Source organism: Pelophylax lessonae (assembly GCF_965119305.1).
Source record: "Pelophylax lessonae genome assembly, chromosome: 5".
NCBI classification, from domain to species: Eukaryota; Metazoa; Chordata; class Amphibia; order Anura; family Ranidae; genus Pelophylax; species Pelophylax lessonae.
In genome coordinates this window covers 134,875,631-134,895,232 of record NC_138772.1, presented here as the reverse complement: position 1 = coordinate 134,895,232, position 19,602 = coordinate 134,875,631, and positions in this window count along the sequence as shown.

The following is a 19,602-nucleotide window of genomic DNA, read 5'->3' as shown; positions in this document are numbered from 1 at the left end:
AGTAGGGGATATAGGGGAGTCTGGTGTTATCTAGGATTGGGGGGGGGTATAATGGTTTTGGTATTACCTAGGAGTGGGGGGAATAGTGGTTCTGGTGTTATCTAGGAGCGAGGGAATACAGGGAGTCTGGTGTTATCTAGGAGCGAGGGAATACAGGGAGTCTGGTGTTATCTAGGAGCGAGGGAATACAGGGAGTCTGGTGTTATCTAGGAGCGAGGGAATATAGGGGAGTCTGGTGTTATCTAGGAGTGGGGAATATAGGGGAGTCTGGTGTTATCTAGGATTGGGGGGTATAGTGGTTTTGGTATTACCTAGGAGTGGGGGGAATAGTGGTTCTGGTGTTATCTAGGAGCGAGGGAATGCAGGGAGTCTGGTGTTATCTAGGAGTGGGGGATTTTCTTACCAAAAATATGTGGCAGAATACATATTGGCCTAAATTGATGAAAAAAAAATAGATTTTTTTTTTTTTTTTATTGGGAATGTTTTATAGCAGAAAGTAAAAAATATTGTTTTTTTCAGAATTGTTGCTCTTTTTTTTTGTGTATAGCGCAAAGGCGATCAAATACCACCAAAAGAAAGCTCTATTTGTGGGAAAAAAAAGGACATGAATTTTTTTTGGGTACAGCGTCACACGGCCGCACAATTGTCAGTTAAAGTAACGCAGTGCCGTATCGCAAAAAACGATCTGGTCATTAAGGGGGTAAAACCTTCCAGTTCTTAAGTGGTTAAAGTAGAACTTTTTTCACTTTGGATACAGTAGGGGAAGATTATAACACCCGTTGATTAATTTTGGCCATATGTGCCCCTTTGGGTAGATTTACCTTCACTTCCTGTAACAGTAAGTGAGAAGAAATCTTTACAAAGTAAGGGAAATTCTTGGGAACCCCCAGGCCACCAGAACTAGTGTCCCTATTGGAAGATTTCCCCACTATTACTTTTCTTGGAACAATCCAAAATTTGAGATTTTCTTTTACTTCCAATGATAATGGTAAACCGGACAAACAGAGTGAATCTCCCTAACAGGGGCACAGACAGCAGTAAAATCCCTTACCACTCTGTCCAAAACTAAAGAAAATGTTTTGCCTTTAGTTATACATACCTCCCAACTTTCTGAGATGGGTATGAGGGACACCTATTGGCATATATGTAGGCATAGGACACGCCTCCCGCCCCCCTTAAAGGAGAATTGCACAAAAAAAGATTGGTGTCTGAAATTTATGAATGCAGCAATGTAGAAATTGGATGAAAGGTTTAGCACTGGGAAACACTATTTGAAAGATAAATAGTGCATTTTATATACAACTATATAGATCAGACCAAAATGAGGGACAAATGAGGAGGAAAGAGGGACAGGGACTTTGTTCCAAATGAGGGACAGTCCCTCGAAATCAGGGACAGTTGGGAGCTATGCTTTAAGTATTTTCAGAAAAATACCTTAAGCTGGGTTCACACTGATGCGATTGCAGACATTGCATGTGATTCGCACCACATTCCTGTGCACATCACATGCGATTTCTGTGCGGTTTGTATGGCTGAAATCGCATCACATGGCACTGGAATTAGATCGCATGGATGTTCAGACCCATGTGATCCGATTCCATCCAATTCCACAGTTCGCATTGCGTTGTGCGAACCGATTTAGGGACATCATTAACTTTATAATGACACCCACAGCGGTTCACAGAGCGCAGTGCTTCCAGCATCGAACAAGTGTGTGTGCTGGTTCACACTTGTGTGATGCGGGAAGGCTGCGAATGCGCAGCCTGTTCCCGCATCGCAAACGCACATCTGGCAGTTCACACTGCCATATGCGATACGCTGGGGGTGTCAATGAAATGTTAACGACACCCCCAGTTTGATCGCATATCGCAGTGCGATCTGACAGTTCGCACAGGATCGGATCGCACAAGTGTGAACCACTGTGCGATTCGATCCTGATGCGGCTGAAAAAATGCCTCATGTGCGACTTTTTTGCGGGTGCAGTGCGAATTTAGCCATACAGAGTGTATGGCTAAATTCGCACTGCACATCCGATCGCATGTAATGAAGGAGCAGTGCTCTCCGATATTACATGCGATCGCCGCACACGCGGAAGTGGGAACCGGCACTGAACCTAGTCTTTATATGTATCATTTTGACGCTATTTGTTTGCCCTTTTAACTATGTATCTAATTCTAACCAACACTTTTTCTAGGCCGCTGATAAGTGTTCAGAGATTTTAAAAGTGAACAAACAGCACAGCCTAGTGGCTGAATTGAAAAGCACTTATATCTCTATCGCGTTGGGCGCACTTAGAGAATTTTCTAGAATCTCAAGATCGCTGTAAATTGTGTTAGTGGTATCTTCCCAACTTAAAAAATAAAATGTCTGATAATAATATCATATTAAACATATACAGTAAACCCCCCTCCATCGCGGGGGTTACGTTCTGGACCCACCCGCAAAAAGTGAAAATCCGCGAAATAGAAAGATCCTATTTAAATACACCCTAGGCATGTTTTTATCATTTTCACTGTACTTTTAAAAGCATTTTAAGGTCTTTAAACACACTTTTAAAACAATAGAAACATATTTAAACACATAAGATACTGAGAGACAGAGCAAGAGCAATGGAAAACACAAAAATATTTAATTAACAATGATTTAATTAGTAAAATAATATTAATAGGTCTTTACAGAAAAAAAAACGCAATATACCGGGGCCGCAAAAACTGAACCGCGATATAATGGGGGTTTCCTGTATACATGTATAGTGTTTAAAGGTCAGAGGCCTACCTCCAAATAAAGCCTTCATTAAATACAAAATACTTGTCATTTTGAGGATAGTGCAAAGAGGACCAATCATGCTCTAAATGTAGTAGCTCTTTGCAACCAATCAGATTTCATTAATAAAGCATCAGTACGCATAAAAGTGATTTTTTTAGTTATAGGTGGAGCATGCTGGATGGAGTCAGCCCCATGCATTTCATTAAATCTATCAACAGTAAATATTCTCTGCCATAATTTACAATTCTGTTCCTGTTCACAGAAGAATTTAGGGTGTTCCCATCCACCTTTGGTTGTTTATAGACTCTCATTCTCCATAATGTGGAAGAAAAAAAAAATTCAACAGGAAAAGTGGGAAATGGCCACAGCAGGTATGCAGACCCCCAAAATTCAGCATTGACATAACACCACCAATAGTGCCAAAGAGTTATAAGAGATTGTTAGTTTACCTCTCTGGCATCCACCAAACATTGCAATATAAGTTTTGGGATAATAGACCTTTTATCAGTTTAGTGCCATGAGCAATGTATGATTATTACTAATTCGCTATTATAGATCACTGCACTTTGTACATCATTCTTTGACTACACAAATTATACCTGTACCTGGAGCAATAATGTGGGATATCATTGCTGTCAGAAAATGCTAGCTGCCTGGCTGTCTCTGGCTTCAATATTCTTTGAGTTACCGAGCCGTAGCAAGCATGCAGCTAGTGAAATCAGAACTCTTAATTTGCACATGTCTTAGACATCAGCGACTTGTCGCATAATGAAACTACTGAATCAGCATGGGAGTCAGACAAGTAGCAAGAGGTCGCAATAGCAGCCACTGGGAAATGACAGTGATATTTGAGACATATTTAGGTGTATATTTTTAATTTAATGATTTGTAAATTTTACCAATTATATAAATTGTTCATTTTACAAACATATTTATTATAGTATTTAGACATGGCATAGTTGTGGCAGAGCATTATGGGTCTTCTAAACACATGGCATAGGTGTGGCAGAGCATTATGGGTCTTCTAAACACATGGCATAGGTGTGGCAGAGCATTATGGGTCTTCTAAACACATGGCATAGGTGTGGCAGAGCATTATGGGTCTTCTAAACAAAGACCAAACTTATTGCAGTTTGCTTTCAAATCCTCCCTCTCTAATAGAATATCCATATGATCTGGTCCGATTAGGGAAGGCAGGGAGCAGGAGGATGGAAAAAAAGCCACTCATCTAACTCATTTAATTGTGTGTGTACATTTCATCTTGAGCTATTGAGCTCTGTAAACAGGCTTTTTTTTTTTTTTTTTTCTTTTAGATAAACAAGCAAAGCATACTGGACAGTGCAGGTAAAACCATCTATTAGCAATAAACAAATTAAAAAAAACAGGAAATTCACTGTTTTTGTTATTATTGTTAATACAATGTTTTACCTGCACTATCCAGTGTGCTTCACCTGTTCTTTTATTTTGCAGCCAAGTTTTTACACTGGTGACTAATATTTGTGATTTATATTGCAACAGTGGGTCACTGGGAGCCATCATCTTGGTTAGCACACCCCGTGTGTGTGTGTGTGTGTGTGTGTGTGTGTTTTTTTTAATAAAGTAGTTAAAGATAGCCTTTAAAACATGTGAAAATTAGATTATAATTCCATCTGCTGGATGAAAATTTATATATTCATATTTATATTCATATTCAAGGTTTTATGTTTACTCGACAATAAGATCAAAAATGTAAAAAAATAAAAATTATTCCTAAACATAACAAAGAAAAGATAAAAAGTATAAAACTCCGCGCTAATGGTCTATCTGGATGAAATGTCTTTTTGTGATTTATATGCCAAGTGAGTAAAAAAAGTGTGAAAGAGTGTAACTTGTGTAATAAATATATATATATATATAGGTAAAAATAGGTAAAAATGTGTATATATATATATATATATATATATATATATATATAGGCTGCAGCCTCCCTAAATTACAGTCCAAGGGACTATAAGTATATGATATATACATATATATATATGTATATGCAATGTGAGTACCTCTCTACCTTTGCTTATTAAATTTCCCTTACGGAATCACACTATGTGCCTTGTCTATTATTCCTTGGTATATATATATATATACGAGTGACATCCCGAGGACATCCCGGACCACTACCTACGGATAGGAACCCAGTAGACCCTGACCATCACCCCAAGGGACCCTTCCACATAGGACCTTTGAGACCATTCCCAGGACACTCCATTCGGGAGTAGGTGGAGACACCAGGAGTCTCTGGTTGCCAGGATTTACATACACACCCGCGATATACCCCTATGCGGGGTGGGTGTTTCTGGTGAGTGAGTCTTTTTACCAGAAAGATCACCCAATTTCTCACGGTCCACCACGGGGGTCACTCCTTATAGCCATTATTAGAGTGTGGTCACCTACCAACACCAGTTATTTACTTTGGAACTTTATACCCTGCATCTGGTCACTGCATGTGTATCCATATTGGACTCTGTGTATATACTTATAGCATTTTATATCATAATTTGTTGGCACTTTTTTGTCACCGCCATACCACAATGTGTGGTATAGTTGGGGGATTATATATGCACTAAGAGCACTTTTTTGATATGTACTTTTTGATATACACCATAAAGTATATACAGTAATCCCCCGCTACATCGCGGTTCAGTTTTTGCGGTCCCGGTAATTCGCGTTTTTTTTTGTAATGTTATTTTACTATATAAATCATTAAAAATGAAAGATTTTTGTGTTTTTCATAGCTCTTGCTCTGTCTCTAAGTATCTTTTATGTGTTTAAATGAGTCTCTATTGTTTTAAAAGTGTGTTTAAAGACCTTAAAATGCTTTTACATGTACAGTGACAGTAAAAAAATCATGCCTACAATGCATTTTAATAGGGTTTTTCTATTTCGCGGAATTTCACTTTTCGCGGCTGGGTCCGGAACGTAACCCCCGCAATGGAGGGGGGTTTACTGTATAGTATTTATGATATATTGATATTAACTACAGTTTTCGCATTTGGTAATTTAATTTATATTGTATCATATTATTTAATAATTACACGCACGTATCACTTTATTAGGTCATTACCTTTGCACACTGAGTTTTGTACACTATTTGTTGCACTACATATTTGGCACGTTTCAAAATTAGGCCGCGCCATCACCCTACCTTTTTTATATCATAACAAAGAAAACGCCACATGCAAAGCAAAATTATTTTATAGGCGTGTCATAGTTTTAGAAAAAATAAACCCTCTTGATACGCTGGCCAGGACTGACCTGCGGGCTCTTCTCACTAGGAACCCTCGACAGTCGACAACCATCTGTTTGCATACTTTTGGAGGCTCCTGGAGTGCGCAGAGCTGCTTGGCCTTCCCCAGCATAGATTCTGCTCTGGAAACCACCACATTAAGAAGGCACCTAACACTAATTTGAAAATCACTGAATTTGTTCTTGTGTTCTGTGCTGTCACCATCCACAGGAATAACCCAGAGATAATTGGACTGCAAGGTCACACCTACATACCCTGAAGTCCACATTCAAATAAACCCGACACATCACAAATTCAAGCTAACAATGAATTGGGTGTTTTGGGTAATTTGAAGATAAAAATCTTGTTTCCACCAAGCATTGAGGAGAACAATGTTAGGAAAAGGAAGCTGCGCTAAGTGACACAAACATATGACAAGAGTCCAAAAAGTCCCAATGTTTGTTGTGAAATTGTTTGATTCAAAGTCCAATAAGGTAAGAATTCAGCCGAATTACCGACCGTGCAAAAAAATATATCGATTTACTGCTTACCAGAAGTAGCAGTAAAGTGTGCCTTGAATAAGGATTGACCAAGCCAGATGAAGGATTCCTCCCCAGCGATGGCCGTCCCGGGATCACGATATATTGAGTGAGTGAATAAAAAACAAATAAAACATAGCGTGATACTGTATATATTTCAGGTGAGTCACTCCCGAATGTGCCAAATTGGGAAAAAAGGGAAGGTGCTAATACAACCCACCACCAACACAGGCTGCTTACCAGATGTTGATATAAATTAGCCAATACAAGTATATTAAAAGATGATAGAAGCTGTGAATGCACCACCACCTTAATAATGTAATTACCAGATAGTTGTTAAATGAAGACAGATCAAAAATTAGTTCAAAGAGGGTCTTAAGGATAATCCACCACCTAGATCCAAATGCAGGAGAACAATGTACCTATGATAATGTTTAAGGAGCCTTTAGCAGAAAAGTTCTGTTTTTGGTGGAAAGTCATCTCCAAAAGCCAATTTTTTTACATGTCCTTTATATAAGCTCATTATAGCACTAGGCTACATGCACATGGGCGCATTTTCCTGTGCAGCAAAAACATACTGCTTATTTTTGGAACCTCGATGACTTGGTGCTGCATACAGCCATCCATAGACATGAGACATGGGTGAGACATGGGTGAAGGCCGCTCTACATGGCTATGAGTTATGGGTTCATCTTCTCCATAATTGCTGTCACATTTAAAATTGGCCCCGCCCACACAGCCACGTCATTCATTTATGGAGATCTGTGAATGAATAAACTACAAGTCCTTTCTGCCACCACAGTAGGCGACTTTAGTTCTCAAAAGACTATGAGTGCGTTGATCAGGGCTCTTGTAGTCTGTTAAATATTCCTCCAGTTTTCTAACTGAAAGCCCGCACAGAGGTCAAGGCAGAAAGCTGGAGGGAGAGTGTGCAGGAGCCTGACATTGCACTCACAATCCACTGATCACAGGTAAAATGTAGGAAAAAATAATAAATGCTAATTGTATTTACCTGCGACAATATGAGCATGTATTATTTTTAACCTAAAGCGTAACACCACTTTTGTTGAGAAAAAAACATTTCCCTCTGGGTGATCTCTGTACATTGCAAGGATTATAACAAACTTTGTTGCAGATTCCTACCATTTGTTATTCTGAAGAAATCATTGTTTGTTCCTTTGTGCCTCTGGGCTGAGTGGGTCTAATGGGAGTGGTTTCATAACTATCTGTCAGCTGTGGCAGCTGCAGGGCTTTAGTGAAGAAATCTGCTGGGGTCTGCATCCCTTTAGACGTGTTCCTATTGGAAGTATCTCACCAAAAATGACATTTTTGTTGCAGGGGATGCCAGAAATCTGACTTGTATCTTAGGCAGACTTCTGGGAAAATTGGTGAGCCAATCACACAAGCAGGACATTATGTTTCTGGGGGGTGGTCAGTACACATTCTGTATACAGAACAACTCCAGGTGGCCATATTGCATTTTAAAAAAATTGCAACAGCTGCAGATTGAAAAGAAAAGGTAATTTTTAATAACATTCAAATACAATATGATTTGTGTCACAATTGTATACGCAATATTGTTTTTTCTTTATTTGCTATTTTTTTCCCCCACGAAAGTGGAGTTACCCTTTAAGGGTCCATTCACACTAGCGCGACTTGTCAGGCGACTTGGTCGCCTGACAAGTCGCGGTAGGTCGCTCGCCATTGATTAGCACAGGACCCGTTCTAATAGGAGCGACACAAGTCGCTCCGACTTAGAAAAAGGGTCCTGTACTACTTTGGGGCGACCTGGAGGCGACTTGCATTGACTTCAATTATATTATATTAAAGCGGAGTTCCACCCAAAAGTGGAACTTCCGCTTTAGGTATTCTAACCCCCTGACATGCCACATTTGGCATGTCATTTGTTTGGGGGGGGAGCGGGTACCTAGTTTTGACAGGTACCCGCTCCCACTTCCGCTCGGAGCGCCGCGGCGCCCTGAACGGAAGTTCTCCTCTCCCCCTCCCTCCCTGCAATCTTCTGGGACATGTCAAAGGTCCCAGAAGATTGCTTGCCAATCAAGACGCGCAGCGCGACTCGCGCATGCGCAGTAGGTACCCGGCTGTGAAGCCGCAAACTGTCACAGCCGGGTGCCCACAGCAGTGATGCCGGCGCCGAGGGAGAGGATCGAGGCTTCGGGCGGCCGCATCGCTGGACCGTTGGACAGGTGAGTGAAATGGCTGGAACTCCGCTTTAACTTCACAGGTCGCCCCACAAAATCCTGTCGCGGCAGTGTGAATGGGCTGTAAAGGTGAACTTATCCTTTAGGAAGCTGGTTGGAGGTGGGGTCAGGGGATTAATTGACTTGGTGTTAGCCTCCTGCAGTCCCTGTACAGTGGAGCTCAGGGAGAAAGAAGAAGAAGCACAAGGAGCCTATCAAGTATGTTGCAGTGGAAAGAGCATGCTGATAGGTGGAGAGAGCAGAGCAACAGAGAGATGAGCTCATTAGTGTGCTGCTTCTCTTTTCTCTGTCACAATACAAATCCTTTTAGCAGCTCCCTAATATGTATTGTGGAAACGTAGAGTCCACTAAAATGCAATATTTATTTTTGCTATATGAACATTTTGATATGAAAAGTATGGTAATTAGGAACTGAAGGAAAATAACTAGTGTAGCTTTGAAAATGTCACTGATAAAAATCTGATGTATAAAAGGGAACATTCACCTTCCCTATTGCATTAAATACATGTTTAATGTTTGCTTACTGTGTTTGTAGAATATAATGTACATTATTCAAGCGGAACGCATAGAATGCAACACCTTTTTTTTTTTGCAATTGCTTTTATAATGTATGTTCCACCAGCATGGTTAAATATATATCATGCAGATTATTATTGTACAAAGGATTATAATGACAATGTAACATGTAAAATGCAGTGACAGGGAACAAGGGTAAAAATATTAGTTTTTTTCAGTTTCGGAATACAGCATTCAAAAAGGTTTTTTTTTTTTTTGTTGTTTTTTTTTTTAAATAAAAATGCATTTTCCTTTTTTTTTTTTTCACATTACATTTCTTGTTATTATTTATGGTTGCATGTTGATGCTTTTGCACTAAAATAATACGTATTTGGACTCTACTTGCAGCTTGTGGATCAGTGCCGATGGCTGATGGTTATAAAAAGAACATATCCCATTCAGGCGGAAGGACCGTAGACAGCTGTGATGTACTTGCCCGTACCTTACCCCGGCTTTGTCTCCAGAGTGCTGCTGCTTTGCTGTTGCTATGGAAACTCCCTATTGCTAATCACCTCCACTATCTGGTTTAATTTTCATAGCATCTCTCTTTTTATTTTAATTGGCAGTCAGAGAGCTGTGCTTTTCAAATGAGATTCTACTGCTGTGGCTTGTCCTCTGGCAGCTCAGTGTTTTTATATATTATAAAAAAAAAAAATTTGAATGAGCAATAAAAAATATACGCAGAAGACATCCCTTGCATTGCTGAAATCCTGGATTAAACCTGAAAGAACCTTATCTGCATGGAGTTTGCATGGTGTATGTGAGATTTTCTTCCAGTTGCTCGGTTTCCTCTGACAAACATGCTGCTGGGTTAATTGGAATGTATGACTGTGCTAAGGACATCAGATTGTAGGATATAGTTGGGTGTTAACTGATGTCAATGGGTTTATATGTACTCTGTAAAGTACCGACTAATGTATGTGTTATATAAATAGGTGAAATAAATACATTTGCCAATAAATACTTTATAGATATAGAAGAAAAATATAACAGCTACAAACAACAAAGGAAAACATTCAGAAAACGACTAATGCCACCGGTCAAATCTACAATATAATAGAAAACAATTTACAGCATTCTAAAATATTTTATAACATAAACATCCAAAAATCAAACCCAGCCTTTATCAGCCTTTAAATGAACTCCTGAAATGGAGATAATACAGAAGTGAAACACGGTTGCACCAGAAAGAGCGCCAAACTAATTATTTGAGAGTCCAACATTAATTATTGGTTTAGTAGATGACCAGAGAAAGGACAAAAACATCCAACACATTCCAGGGGCCCTTCCCCAGGTCCTAAGTGCATTCAAATGGAATGAAATTAATCACCAGAGTTTGATTGCCAACTGTGTGGAAAGTCAGATTTGACCAGGCTCAGTGAGTTGATGGATCAGCAATGAAGCTACATAAATTCACTGATCCTGGTCATATCCGGGCCCCCGCAAGTGTGTTGTCTGTTTTTCTTCCTTTCCCTGGTAGTTTACTGAATCAATAAATAATTTTAGGACTCTTGGCGCTATTTCTGGTACAACTGCATACAAACTACTCAATTGGGATGATCTCCATTCTTGAAGGTCTCCCATTTTATGGAGAGACGCTGAACCCAAGACATTTGGCCTCCAATAAGGACTTCATTTCTATTGGTAGATGGTCTAAATCCAGCACCTCTTCCCCACCTTGTTTCAGAAAAGAAGCACTGACAACGAAAACGGTAGGATTACTATGGTGATCAGTGGATAAGAACCCCATTACATTGATGGTCAGATGAAAAGTGCTACTTTACATTGGAGTTTAGAGGAGAAATGCCCCTTACCCATGGTAGTCAGTAGAGAAGGGCCCTCTTACACTGTTGGTCAGTGGTAAAGTGATTTATTTACATTGATGATCAGTGGAGAAGGGCCCCCCTACATTGGCCATCAGTGGATAAGGGTCCCCTTACATTGGTGGCCAGTGGAGAAGGGCCCCCTTACTTTGGTGGTCAGTGGAGAAGGGCACCTTTAGATTGGTGGGAAGTAGAGAAGGGCCCCTTACATTGGTGGCCAGTGGAGAAGGGCCCCCTTACTTTGGTGGTCAGTGGAGAAGGGCCCCTTTACATTGGTGGTTAGTGGAGAAGGGCCTCCTTACTTTGGTGGTCAGTGAATATGGGCCCCCCTTATTTTGGGGGTCAGTAGAGAAGGGTCCCCTTACATTGGTGTTCGGTAGAAAAGGGTCCCCTTACATTGGTCGTCAGTGGAAAAGAGCCCCCTTACATTGGTGGTTAGTGAAGAAGGGCCCCTTTACATTGGTGGTCATTGGAGAAGGGGCCCTTATATTGGTGGTCAGTGGAAAAGGGCCTCCTTACACTGTCGGTCAATAGAGAATGGTTCCCCTTACATAGGCAGTCAGTGCAGAAGGGCCCTCTTACATTGGGGGTCAGTGGAAAAGGGTCCCCTTACATTGGCAGTCAGTGTAGAAGGGCATCCTTACAATGGTAGTCAGTGGAGAAGGGTCTACTTACATTGGTGTTCAGTGGAGAAGGGTGCCTTTACATTGGTGGTCAGTTGAGAAGGGGTTCCTCACGTGGGTGGTCATTGGAGAAGGCCCCTTTACATTTTTTGACAGATATAAAGTAAATCCTCCCACCAACCTCTATGGCACTGGAGAACTGGTGATGTGGGAGTTATTGGGTAGAACCACTGAGTGCAATGGTGGACCATAAGACAACACTCTTGAGAATTTTTGGTTTCTGAAGAAATATCAGTCTCTCTAGTATAAAATCAAAGTGAGCAGTTTTTATTTTTGCTCCAGTAATGTGACGACAACAAGCTCCCCCGCCGACACCAACAGCTTCACCTGGTCTTCTTCAGGGTTCCGCATCTTTGGCCATGATTGGCTGGCCCGGGATAATTATTATTATTTATTATACAGGATTTATATAGCGCCAACAGTTTGCACAGTGCTTTACAATGTGAGGGAAGACAATACAGTTACAATACAGTTCAAAACAGGAGGAATTAGAGGGCCCTGCTCGTTAGAGCTTACAATCTAGAAATGATACTGTAATGGATTTAATTCATCCTGGCAGTAAGGCATGTCAAGAAGAAATGGTGCGCTGTTCAAAAACTAAATAAATAATAAACCCCTTTCTCAAAAAAACACTATATATATATATATATATATATATATATTATATTAAATTGACTAGTGCCATACATATACAACAAATGTCAGATACACGCATCTCAAATCTCATGCAATCTTTAGTGAGATGTTACACGTGAAATAAATGTTTAAAAAAAGCTGTTATAAGGCGTGTATGAACATTTTTTTTCACATGTATGTAGATTTACTATGCACACATCTAACGCAACATTGCATGCGATTTGAGATGTGTGTATCTGACATTTGTTGTGTATGCATGGCACTGGCCATTGTAATGTAATATATATAGTGTTTTTTTTTTTCTTTTTTTTTTAGAAAGGTGTTTATTATTTATTTCGTTTTTGAACAGCGCACCATTTCTTTCTAATTAATTATCTTTTGTTGAGTGATCTATTTACAGTGGGTGCAGCAGTTCACTTTACAAGATCTATTCAAGTAACAGCGCATACTGTAAGTGGTTCATCATTAGTTGAACATTGTCCAGAATGTACACTGGGCTCAGAACTCCAGGAAGGCAAGTAAGATGCATTTATTGTAGAAGAGACAATGTATGTGTAGCACCCTCCTAGGTGTAAGTGTATATAGTTTTTAGTTTCTCTGCTTAATAGGGGGACAGCTAGGCAAAGGTATGTACTGTCTGCTTAACAGAGAGCTGTGATTGATTGATTGATATAGTCTACTCATTGTGTTCTGGTGCTGCTTATGCTGTCTTTAAAGTTTCACACTGGTCTGGTAGCTATTGTATGTACTGGACAGTGGGAGGAAACCTTGCATATGAGAGCATGGATCTCTATACAACCCTGGCCAATTAGAAGGGGATGAGCCCCAAGGCATGCTGTGTGACTGTATTTATATCTGAAGAGCACATGGGCTGAAGGTCTTCCACTAGAGAGAGAGGTTCAGGAGGAAAGGGGACTGCTGCCCCTCCTTAGTGAAGGTTGCCATGTGGTCTCAGGTGGTTGACCTGAGGGCCTAAAACTCTGAAGCTGCAACCCATTGTTCTTGAGAGAGCTGACTGAGGGAGGATGTCCACAGACCCGGTCTGGTACTACTGAGGTAGGCTGTCGCTGGTGGTTCAGGAGCCTTGTGAGTACAGACCCTCACAGGGGATCCCTGGGACTTGCTAGATCCCCCTCTGGGTGCTAAAGGTCAGCTGCTGGGTGTGAGCTAAAGGGGACACTGGCTAGTGTCTTGAAGAGGCAAAGTTCACTAAGTTCCTTCAGCTACAAAGGAACTTTTTCAATCCGTGCTACACGGTTCTATTGAAAGAGTTGTCCTCATCTGTAAATAGTTAATTTATAGTGTCCTACTAATTCCCTTCTCCTATCCAAGATCTCCAAATAAAAGAAAAAATACATCCCCTAGACCAGTGATGGCGAACCTTGGCACCCCAGATGTTTTGGAACTACATTTCCTATGATGTCCAACTACACTGCAGGGTGGATGAGCATCACGGGAAATGTAGCTCCAAAACATCTGGGGTGCCAATGATCGCCATCACTGCCCTAGACCGATTATTGGAGACAATGAGCGGAAGAGTGTGTGCATCTGGCTGTGGATTAATCAGTGGGAGCCCTCTGCCCTGTGGGGGTTGCACTATATATGTATGATCTGCAAAGAAAGAAAAAAAAAAAGCTTTTCTGTTAACAAACTTTTTTTTCTCCAGTAAAATTATCTTTAAATCCGCTACAAGTTGTATTTCATGTAGCTTAGTGTGAGTCTGTCCTAAAGGCAGTAACAGGCTGGCATGCACTAAATAATGCTAGTGCACATTATGTAAAGGCAGGATTGTACGAAGATCCCTCCATGTGTGGCTATCTCATATCAGCTGTAGACTGTGGAACTCCAATTGGGGGTAAAAATACACAGATATTACAGTCTACATTGTATTGTATTTTACACTTTACAATGTAAAACAACTGTTAGAATAAAGAACTTCTGTATCTGGCATTCATACAACTCCGGAGAACTCTGGCCTTGTTATTTTATATATTGTCATTTAGGAACATTTTCCTCATTTCATTTTTCTTGTAACTATTCCAGCTAGAAGCATATTTCAGGGTAAGATATGTACTGGAAGGGGAGGTCATGCTCCGACTCTGCAAATGTGGAAAAAAGCTACTCGCTGAGATAAGAATTATGCACTGGCCTCTCCATAGAGGTGGAATAACTCTGCTTAGAATACAGAATATATGAGAAGCTGTGCTTTAGATCAAATGTACTAACATAGCAAGGTCTGAAGTTAAAGAACCTTTACTGAGAAACAATGGAGGCTGCAATTGCAGATGTATCTTACTAAAAATGCTGGTTGCCTGGCTGTCACATTGAATTAATGGTTCCAATACTTTGTAGTTTATCTGAATCAAAATTCTGAATTCATTCTGCCTTTCCAGTCTTTAGGCTTTACTCAGAAAGTATTAAAACTAGTGGACTGGTATAACAGCCAGGCAACTAGCATTTTTAGAAGGGGGTTAGCAGTGTAGTTCTCTTAGTATGGATTTCATTTATAAGAAGACCAAATATTCTACCTTACGCTAAATTTAGACGTTTCTCTAAACCACCATGCTTCTGAAAAGCAATTTGCATTCAGCTCACTTTTCAGAGACGTTTGAGGGGGCAGTAAGGAGGCATCACGTCGCTGTTTTAACCCCACAACTGCTGCACCAATACGCCACAACTGTGTGCATTGCACCTGGCTGTGGGGCATTTGCAGAGCCTTCCTATTCAATTGAATGGGTTGAGTTCAGCAGGCTTACTGCCAGAGGTGTATAGTAACTAAGTAGAACTACTTCACTACTGTACTTAAGTACCGAAAGGCGGTATCTGTACTTTCCTGGAGTAGAATTTTTTTCTCCTATTTCCACTTTTACTTCACTACATTTTTTCAATGATTTCAATGCTTCTACTCCGATATTTTTTTTTGTGCTGCATAGTTACTCGTTACAATTATAAAAATGACCACTGCCAGAACAGTAGATGGCAGGTTTCATGAAGCTCAAACCATGTGTATTATCAGCGCATACGAAAATAAAAGCTACTGTATGTATAAATAAAAGCTGCATTTGAAATAATAGAAAACAATATGATGTTCAAATGTTTGACTTCTTTCTTTAATAACTACATAACACAGTACTTGTACTTTTACTTTCAGTACTTGAGTAGCAATTTTTTTTTCAAAACTACTGGTACTTTTACTTTCAGTACTTGAGTAGCAACATTTTTAAAAAAACTACTTGCAATACTTAAGTACAAAAAATGTTGAATACTTTAGTACTTCTACTCAAGTCACTTTTTGATCGATCACTTCCACTTCTACTCAAGTCACTTTTTGATCGAGCACTTGTACTTTTACTCAAGTATGGGTTTTGAGTACTTTATGCAACTCTGCTTACTGCTGATAACAGTGAAAGTTATTGCCACAGGCACGAAGCAAAGCATTGCGACCGCAGCATGTAAACAACCCTGTCCATTGCCTTTGCAGCTTGAAGGGGGGGCTTTACATGCTGAAGTTTTTAACACCCCGCCCCCAACTGCAAGTCTAAATGAGTCTTAAGAGATAAATGTGTTAACATGACTACAAAGGCTGACATCTTTTCTCAGAGGGCAGATTCATCTTTCATAATCTTGTACATAAGGGCAAAAGGGTTGTTTTACCGCACATAGCAGCCAATCAGATTCCACCTTTTATTTTATTGACAAAGCAAGCAGAAATTCTGATTGGTTGCTCTCATTTTTTTCTCAACATCAGAGATCCATCAAACTTTAAGCCTGTATCAAAAGAAGGTTATATGAGGAAATGTCCTGACAACAAACTAGCTGTAGTTTGATCCAAATGTGAATCCCCTCACTTCCTTTTTTTAATGAATTAAAATACGGTAACTTGTTTTAGGGTATTGTGTATTTTGCAGCTGCAGCTCGTAATATAGTAGGAAACATTATACATAATGGTCTTACAACAGGCATACTGCTGGCACAGACCTGTTGAGGGCCTTGGAACCAGAGCTCAAGGACTTTGTACCACAGACAGCCATTGCACACTTTGGTGTGCTGCATTGACTTTTCTTTGGGACTTTTGCTCAGGAGGACATTGATGGTGCCTGGCAGGCGATGCGTTGCTTTACGGATGTCTTATGGTGCACCACAAAGAGGATGTCCATTGAGGACTGTCGCAGACTGATACACAGTCTGCTCAAACATTATAACTTGATGGACTTCAAGAAGGAAGAGGACATCTGAAGATTTTCCCTTCCCCCACTCTCCCTTATGTGTCTTTGACCTTTCAATAAAGCTTCGGGCCTGTGGACTCTTTTCCTCTCCCCTATCCCTTTTCCTATCCCCCATCCCGCCCGTTGCTTATTAAATTGTTTTTGAAATGTTGCATGCATTGTTTTATTTTTGGTGCCATGTAGGACAGGGGTTCAACTCAGGCACTGCACGTCTGACATTGTGCCGCTAGGTTTTTTCGGTGGTACCTTAGGGGCCATACAAACGGTTTTGGGGTAAGTTGAGACATGCATGATTTGACGGTTCGGGGAACTTTGCTCCGCACAACAGGTTAGGCATCATACCACAGGGTGAATGTATTTATTGTGTGATGGAAACTGTATTGTAATATACTGTATTTATGTGCTGCATTTCAGTACAGGGTGGAATGTATCCTTATAAAATATCTTGTTTTTTATATAAAAAAAATAAATAAAGCACACTCCTGTGCGTTATGAATGTGATTAGAACTTACCTTGCATCAGGACACCAAAGCCACCAAAGCCCCATTCATTTCAATCAATGAAAAAAAGAGAGCATGTCATGGTAGGAGCATCTTCTTCTGTCATGGAGTGTTCTGTACAGTATTAGGCAGAGATTACTGCACTCTACAGCCTGAAATTTAGTCATAAAACACAGGCACAGTAAGGAGTAAATGCTGTGGTGTCCAGCATAGTGTAAGGTGACTCGATTTTTAAAATTAAATCGAGAGACATATTTTGTTTTATTGGCAAATGGTAAACTATTTTATAAGCTTATTTTCCTCAAATTATATATGCAGTGTATGTGGTATGTGTTTATGGAATCATTATATGATATATACGTTATTTCTCACATTTCATCCATGAGATAAAAAAAAAAAGATACTTAGAATTTTTTGAGATATGACTACCAAATGTTATGAAGTTAAGATAGAGAAAAAACAGATTGCAGAGTTCAGGAGTGCACTACTTACAGAGTGCAAAGTTCAGGAGTGCGTTACATAAAGAATGCAGGGCTAAGTAGTGCTCAGGAGGATGCTACATAAAGAATGCAGGGCTCAGGAGTTCACTACATAAAGAATGCAGGGCTCAGCAGTGCGCTACATAAAGAATGAAGGGCTCAGCAATGCGCTACATAAAGCATGCAGGGCTCAGGAGTGCACTACATAAAGCATACAGGGCTCAGCAGTGCGCTACAAAAAGAATGCAGGGCTCAGCAGTGCACTACATAAAGAATGCAGGGCTCAGCTGTGTCCATCCATGCAGCCTCACCAGTACCCATCCATGCAGCATCACCAGTGCCTATCTATGCAGCCTCACCAGTGCCCAGCAATGCAGCCTGACCAGTGCCCAACAATGCAGCCTCACTATTGCCTATCCAATGCTGCCTCACCAGTGCCCATCCAATGCAGCCTGACCAGTGCCAGGGAATGCAGCATGACAAGTGCCCAGCAATGCAGCCTCACCAGTGCCCAGCAATGCAGCCTGACCAGTGCCCATCCAATGCAGCCTCACCAGTGCCCATCCAATGCAACCTCACCAGTGGAAAGGATCAGAGAGAAGAGAGGAAGAGGAGAGGATCATCACACATGCCGGCGTCGCCCACTGTGACAGCTTTAATTTAAATCGCTGGTTGCCCTCCGTCACACAAGCCCTGCCTCCTGGATTGGCTCCTACCTATGATAGACAGCACATGTCCCGGCATTGGACAAGTGTGCTGTCTATCAAAGGAGCCAAACCAGGAGGCGAGACTTTGTGTGACGGCTGGCGCCCGGCTATTCAAATTAAAGATGTCACAGTGGGCGACGCCAGCCTGAAATCCCCCAGTGTATGCCACCCAAGATGGACCGACCCTCGTTGGTATGCCACTGGCCTCTGCACTCTCCCAGGATCAGCCCTGCACCTTGCACCGTCCCACGGAGACAAAAACGGGGACGTCTGGTCACCCTAACATAGTATGAATAGTGATACCATTATAAATGGAGTCATGCTGTCTGAGAGGCTGCTGAGGTGGTTGCCTCAGGCAGCAATCATGGAGGCATGGTGGGGGTGGCACTGAGGTCAGAGTGGCCATACCAGATATTCCATCCCAAGGGCTCAGTGTTAGTGAGCTCCCTGCCCGGCAGATGCGCTTGTCACATAGGCAGTCACAGCAGGCGATCTGTTTCAGTGATGCAGAGCCTGTTAAAAGTGCAAGTTCAGTGTCAAAGAGCACCAGCCACTGCGCCAGCCTGTATGACAAGGCCACAGGGGCCAGGCAGGGATCTCAGGTTTTACCTAAATGGAATGTCAGGTATTGGCACTCTGACCTCAGTACCACCCCCCACCAGGCCTCCATAAGTGCCGCCTGAGGCAGTCACCTCAGTTAGCCTCATGTTGCATTTTTTACAGGCTCAGTGTCACTGAGCTGATTGTGTGAGGTTGCCCACATGCACACACACACACACACATGCAGTGCAACTGCCTGTGTGGCCATTTATGCCATGAGGACCAGTGGAATATATGTAAAAAAACAGGTGGCATCTGACCCTGGCACAGCCCTTGGGGCCTATGTGCATGTAACTTATTCTTGTATATGTTTATTGGTGACTTTTTTATCCTGACTGGAATTTTTTGTGATTGACTAGTACAGGGGTCCCCAAGCTATGGCCTGTGGAACATATCTGGGGCATTACAAGATAATATTCAGCCTGTATCTGGGGTCCCTGGCATATCCTAAAGCCTAGCAGACACTAGTATTTTTTTTTTTTTTCGTTCACCCCAGCAGGGCTAAACGAAAAAATACTGACAGCTCAGGAGGAGCCGCTGTACTATCTAAACAATGTTAGTACAGCGATCTTCCCTGCTGTTCTCTTGTGTTCTGACATGGGGA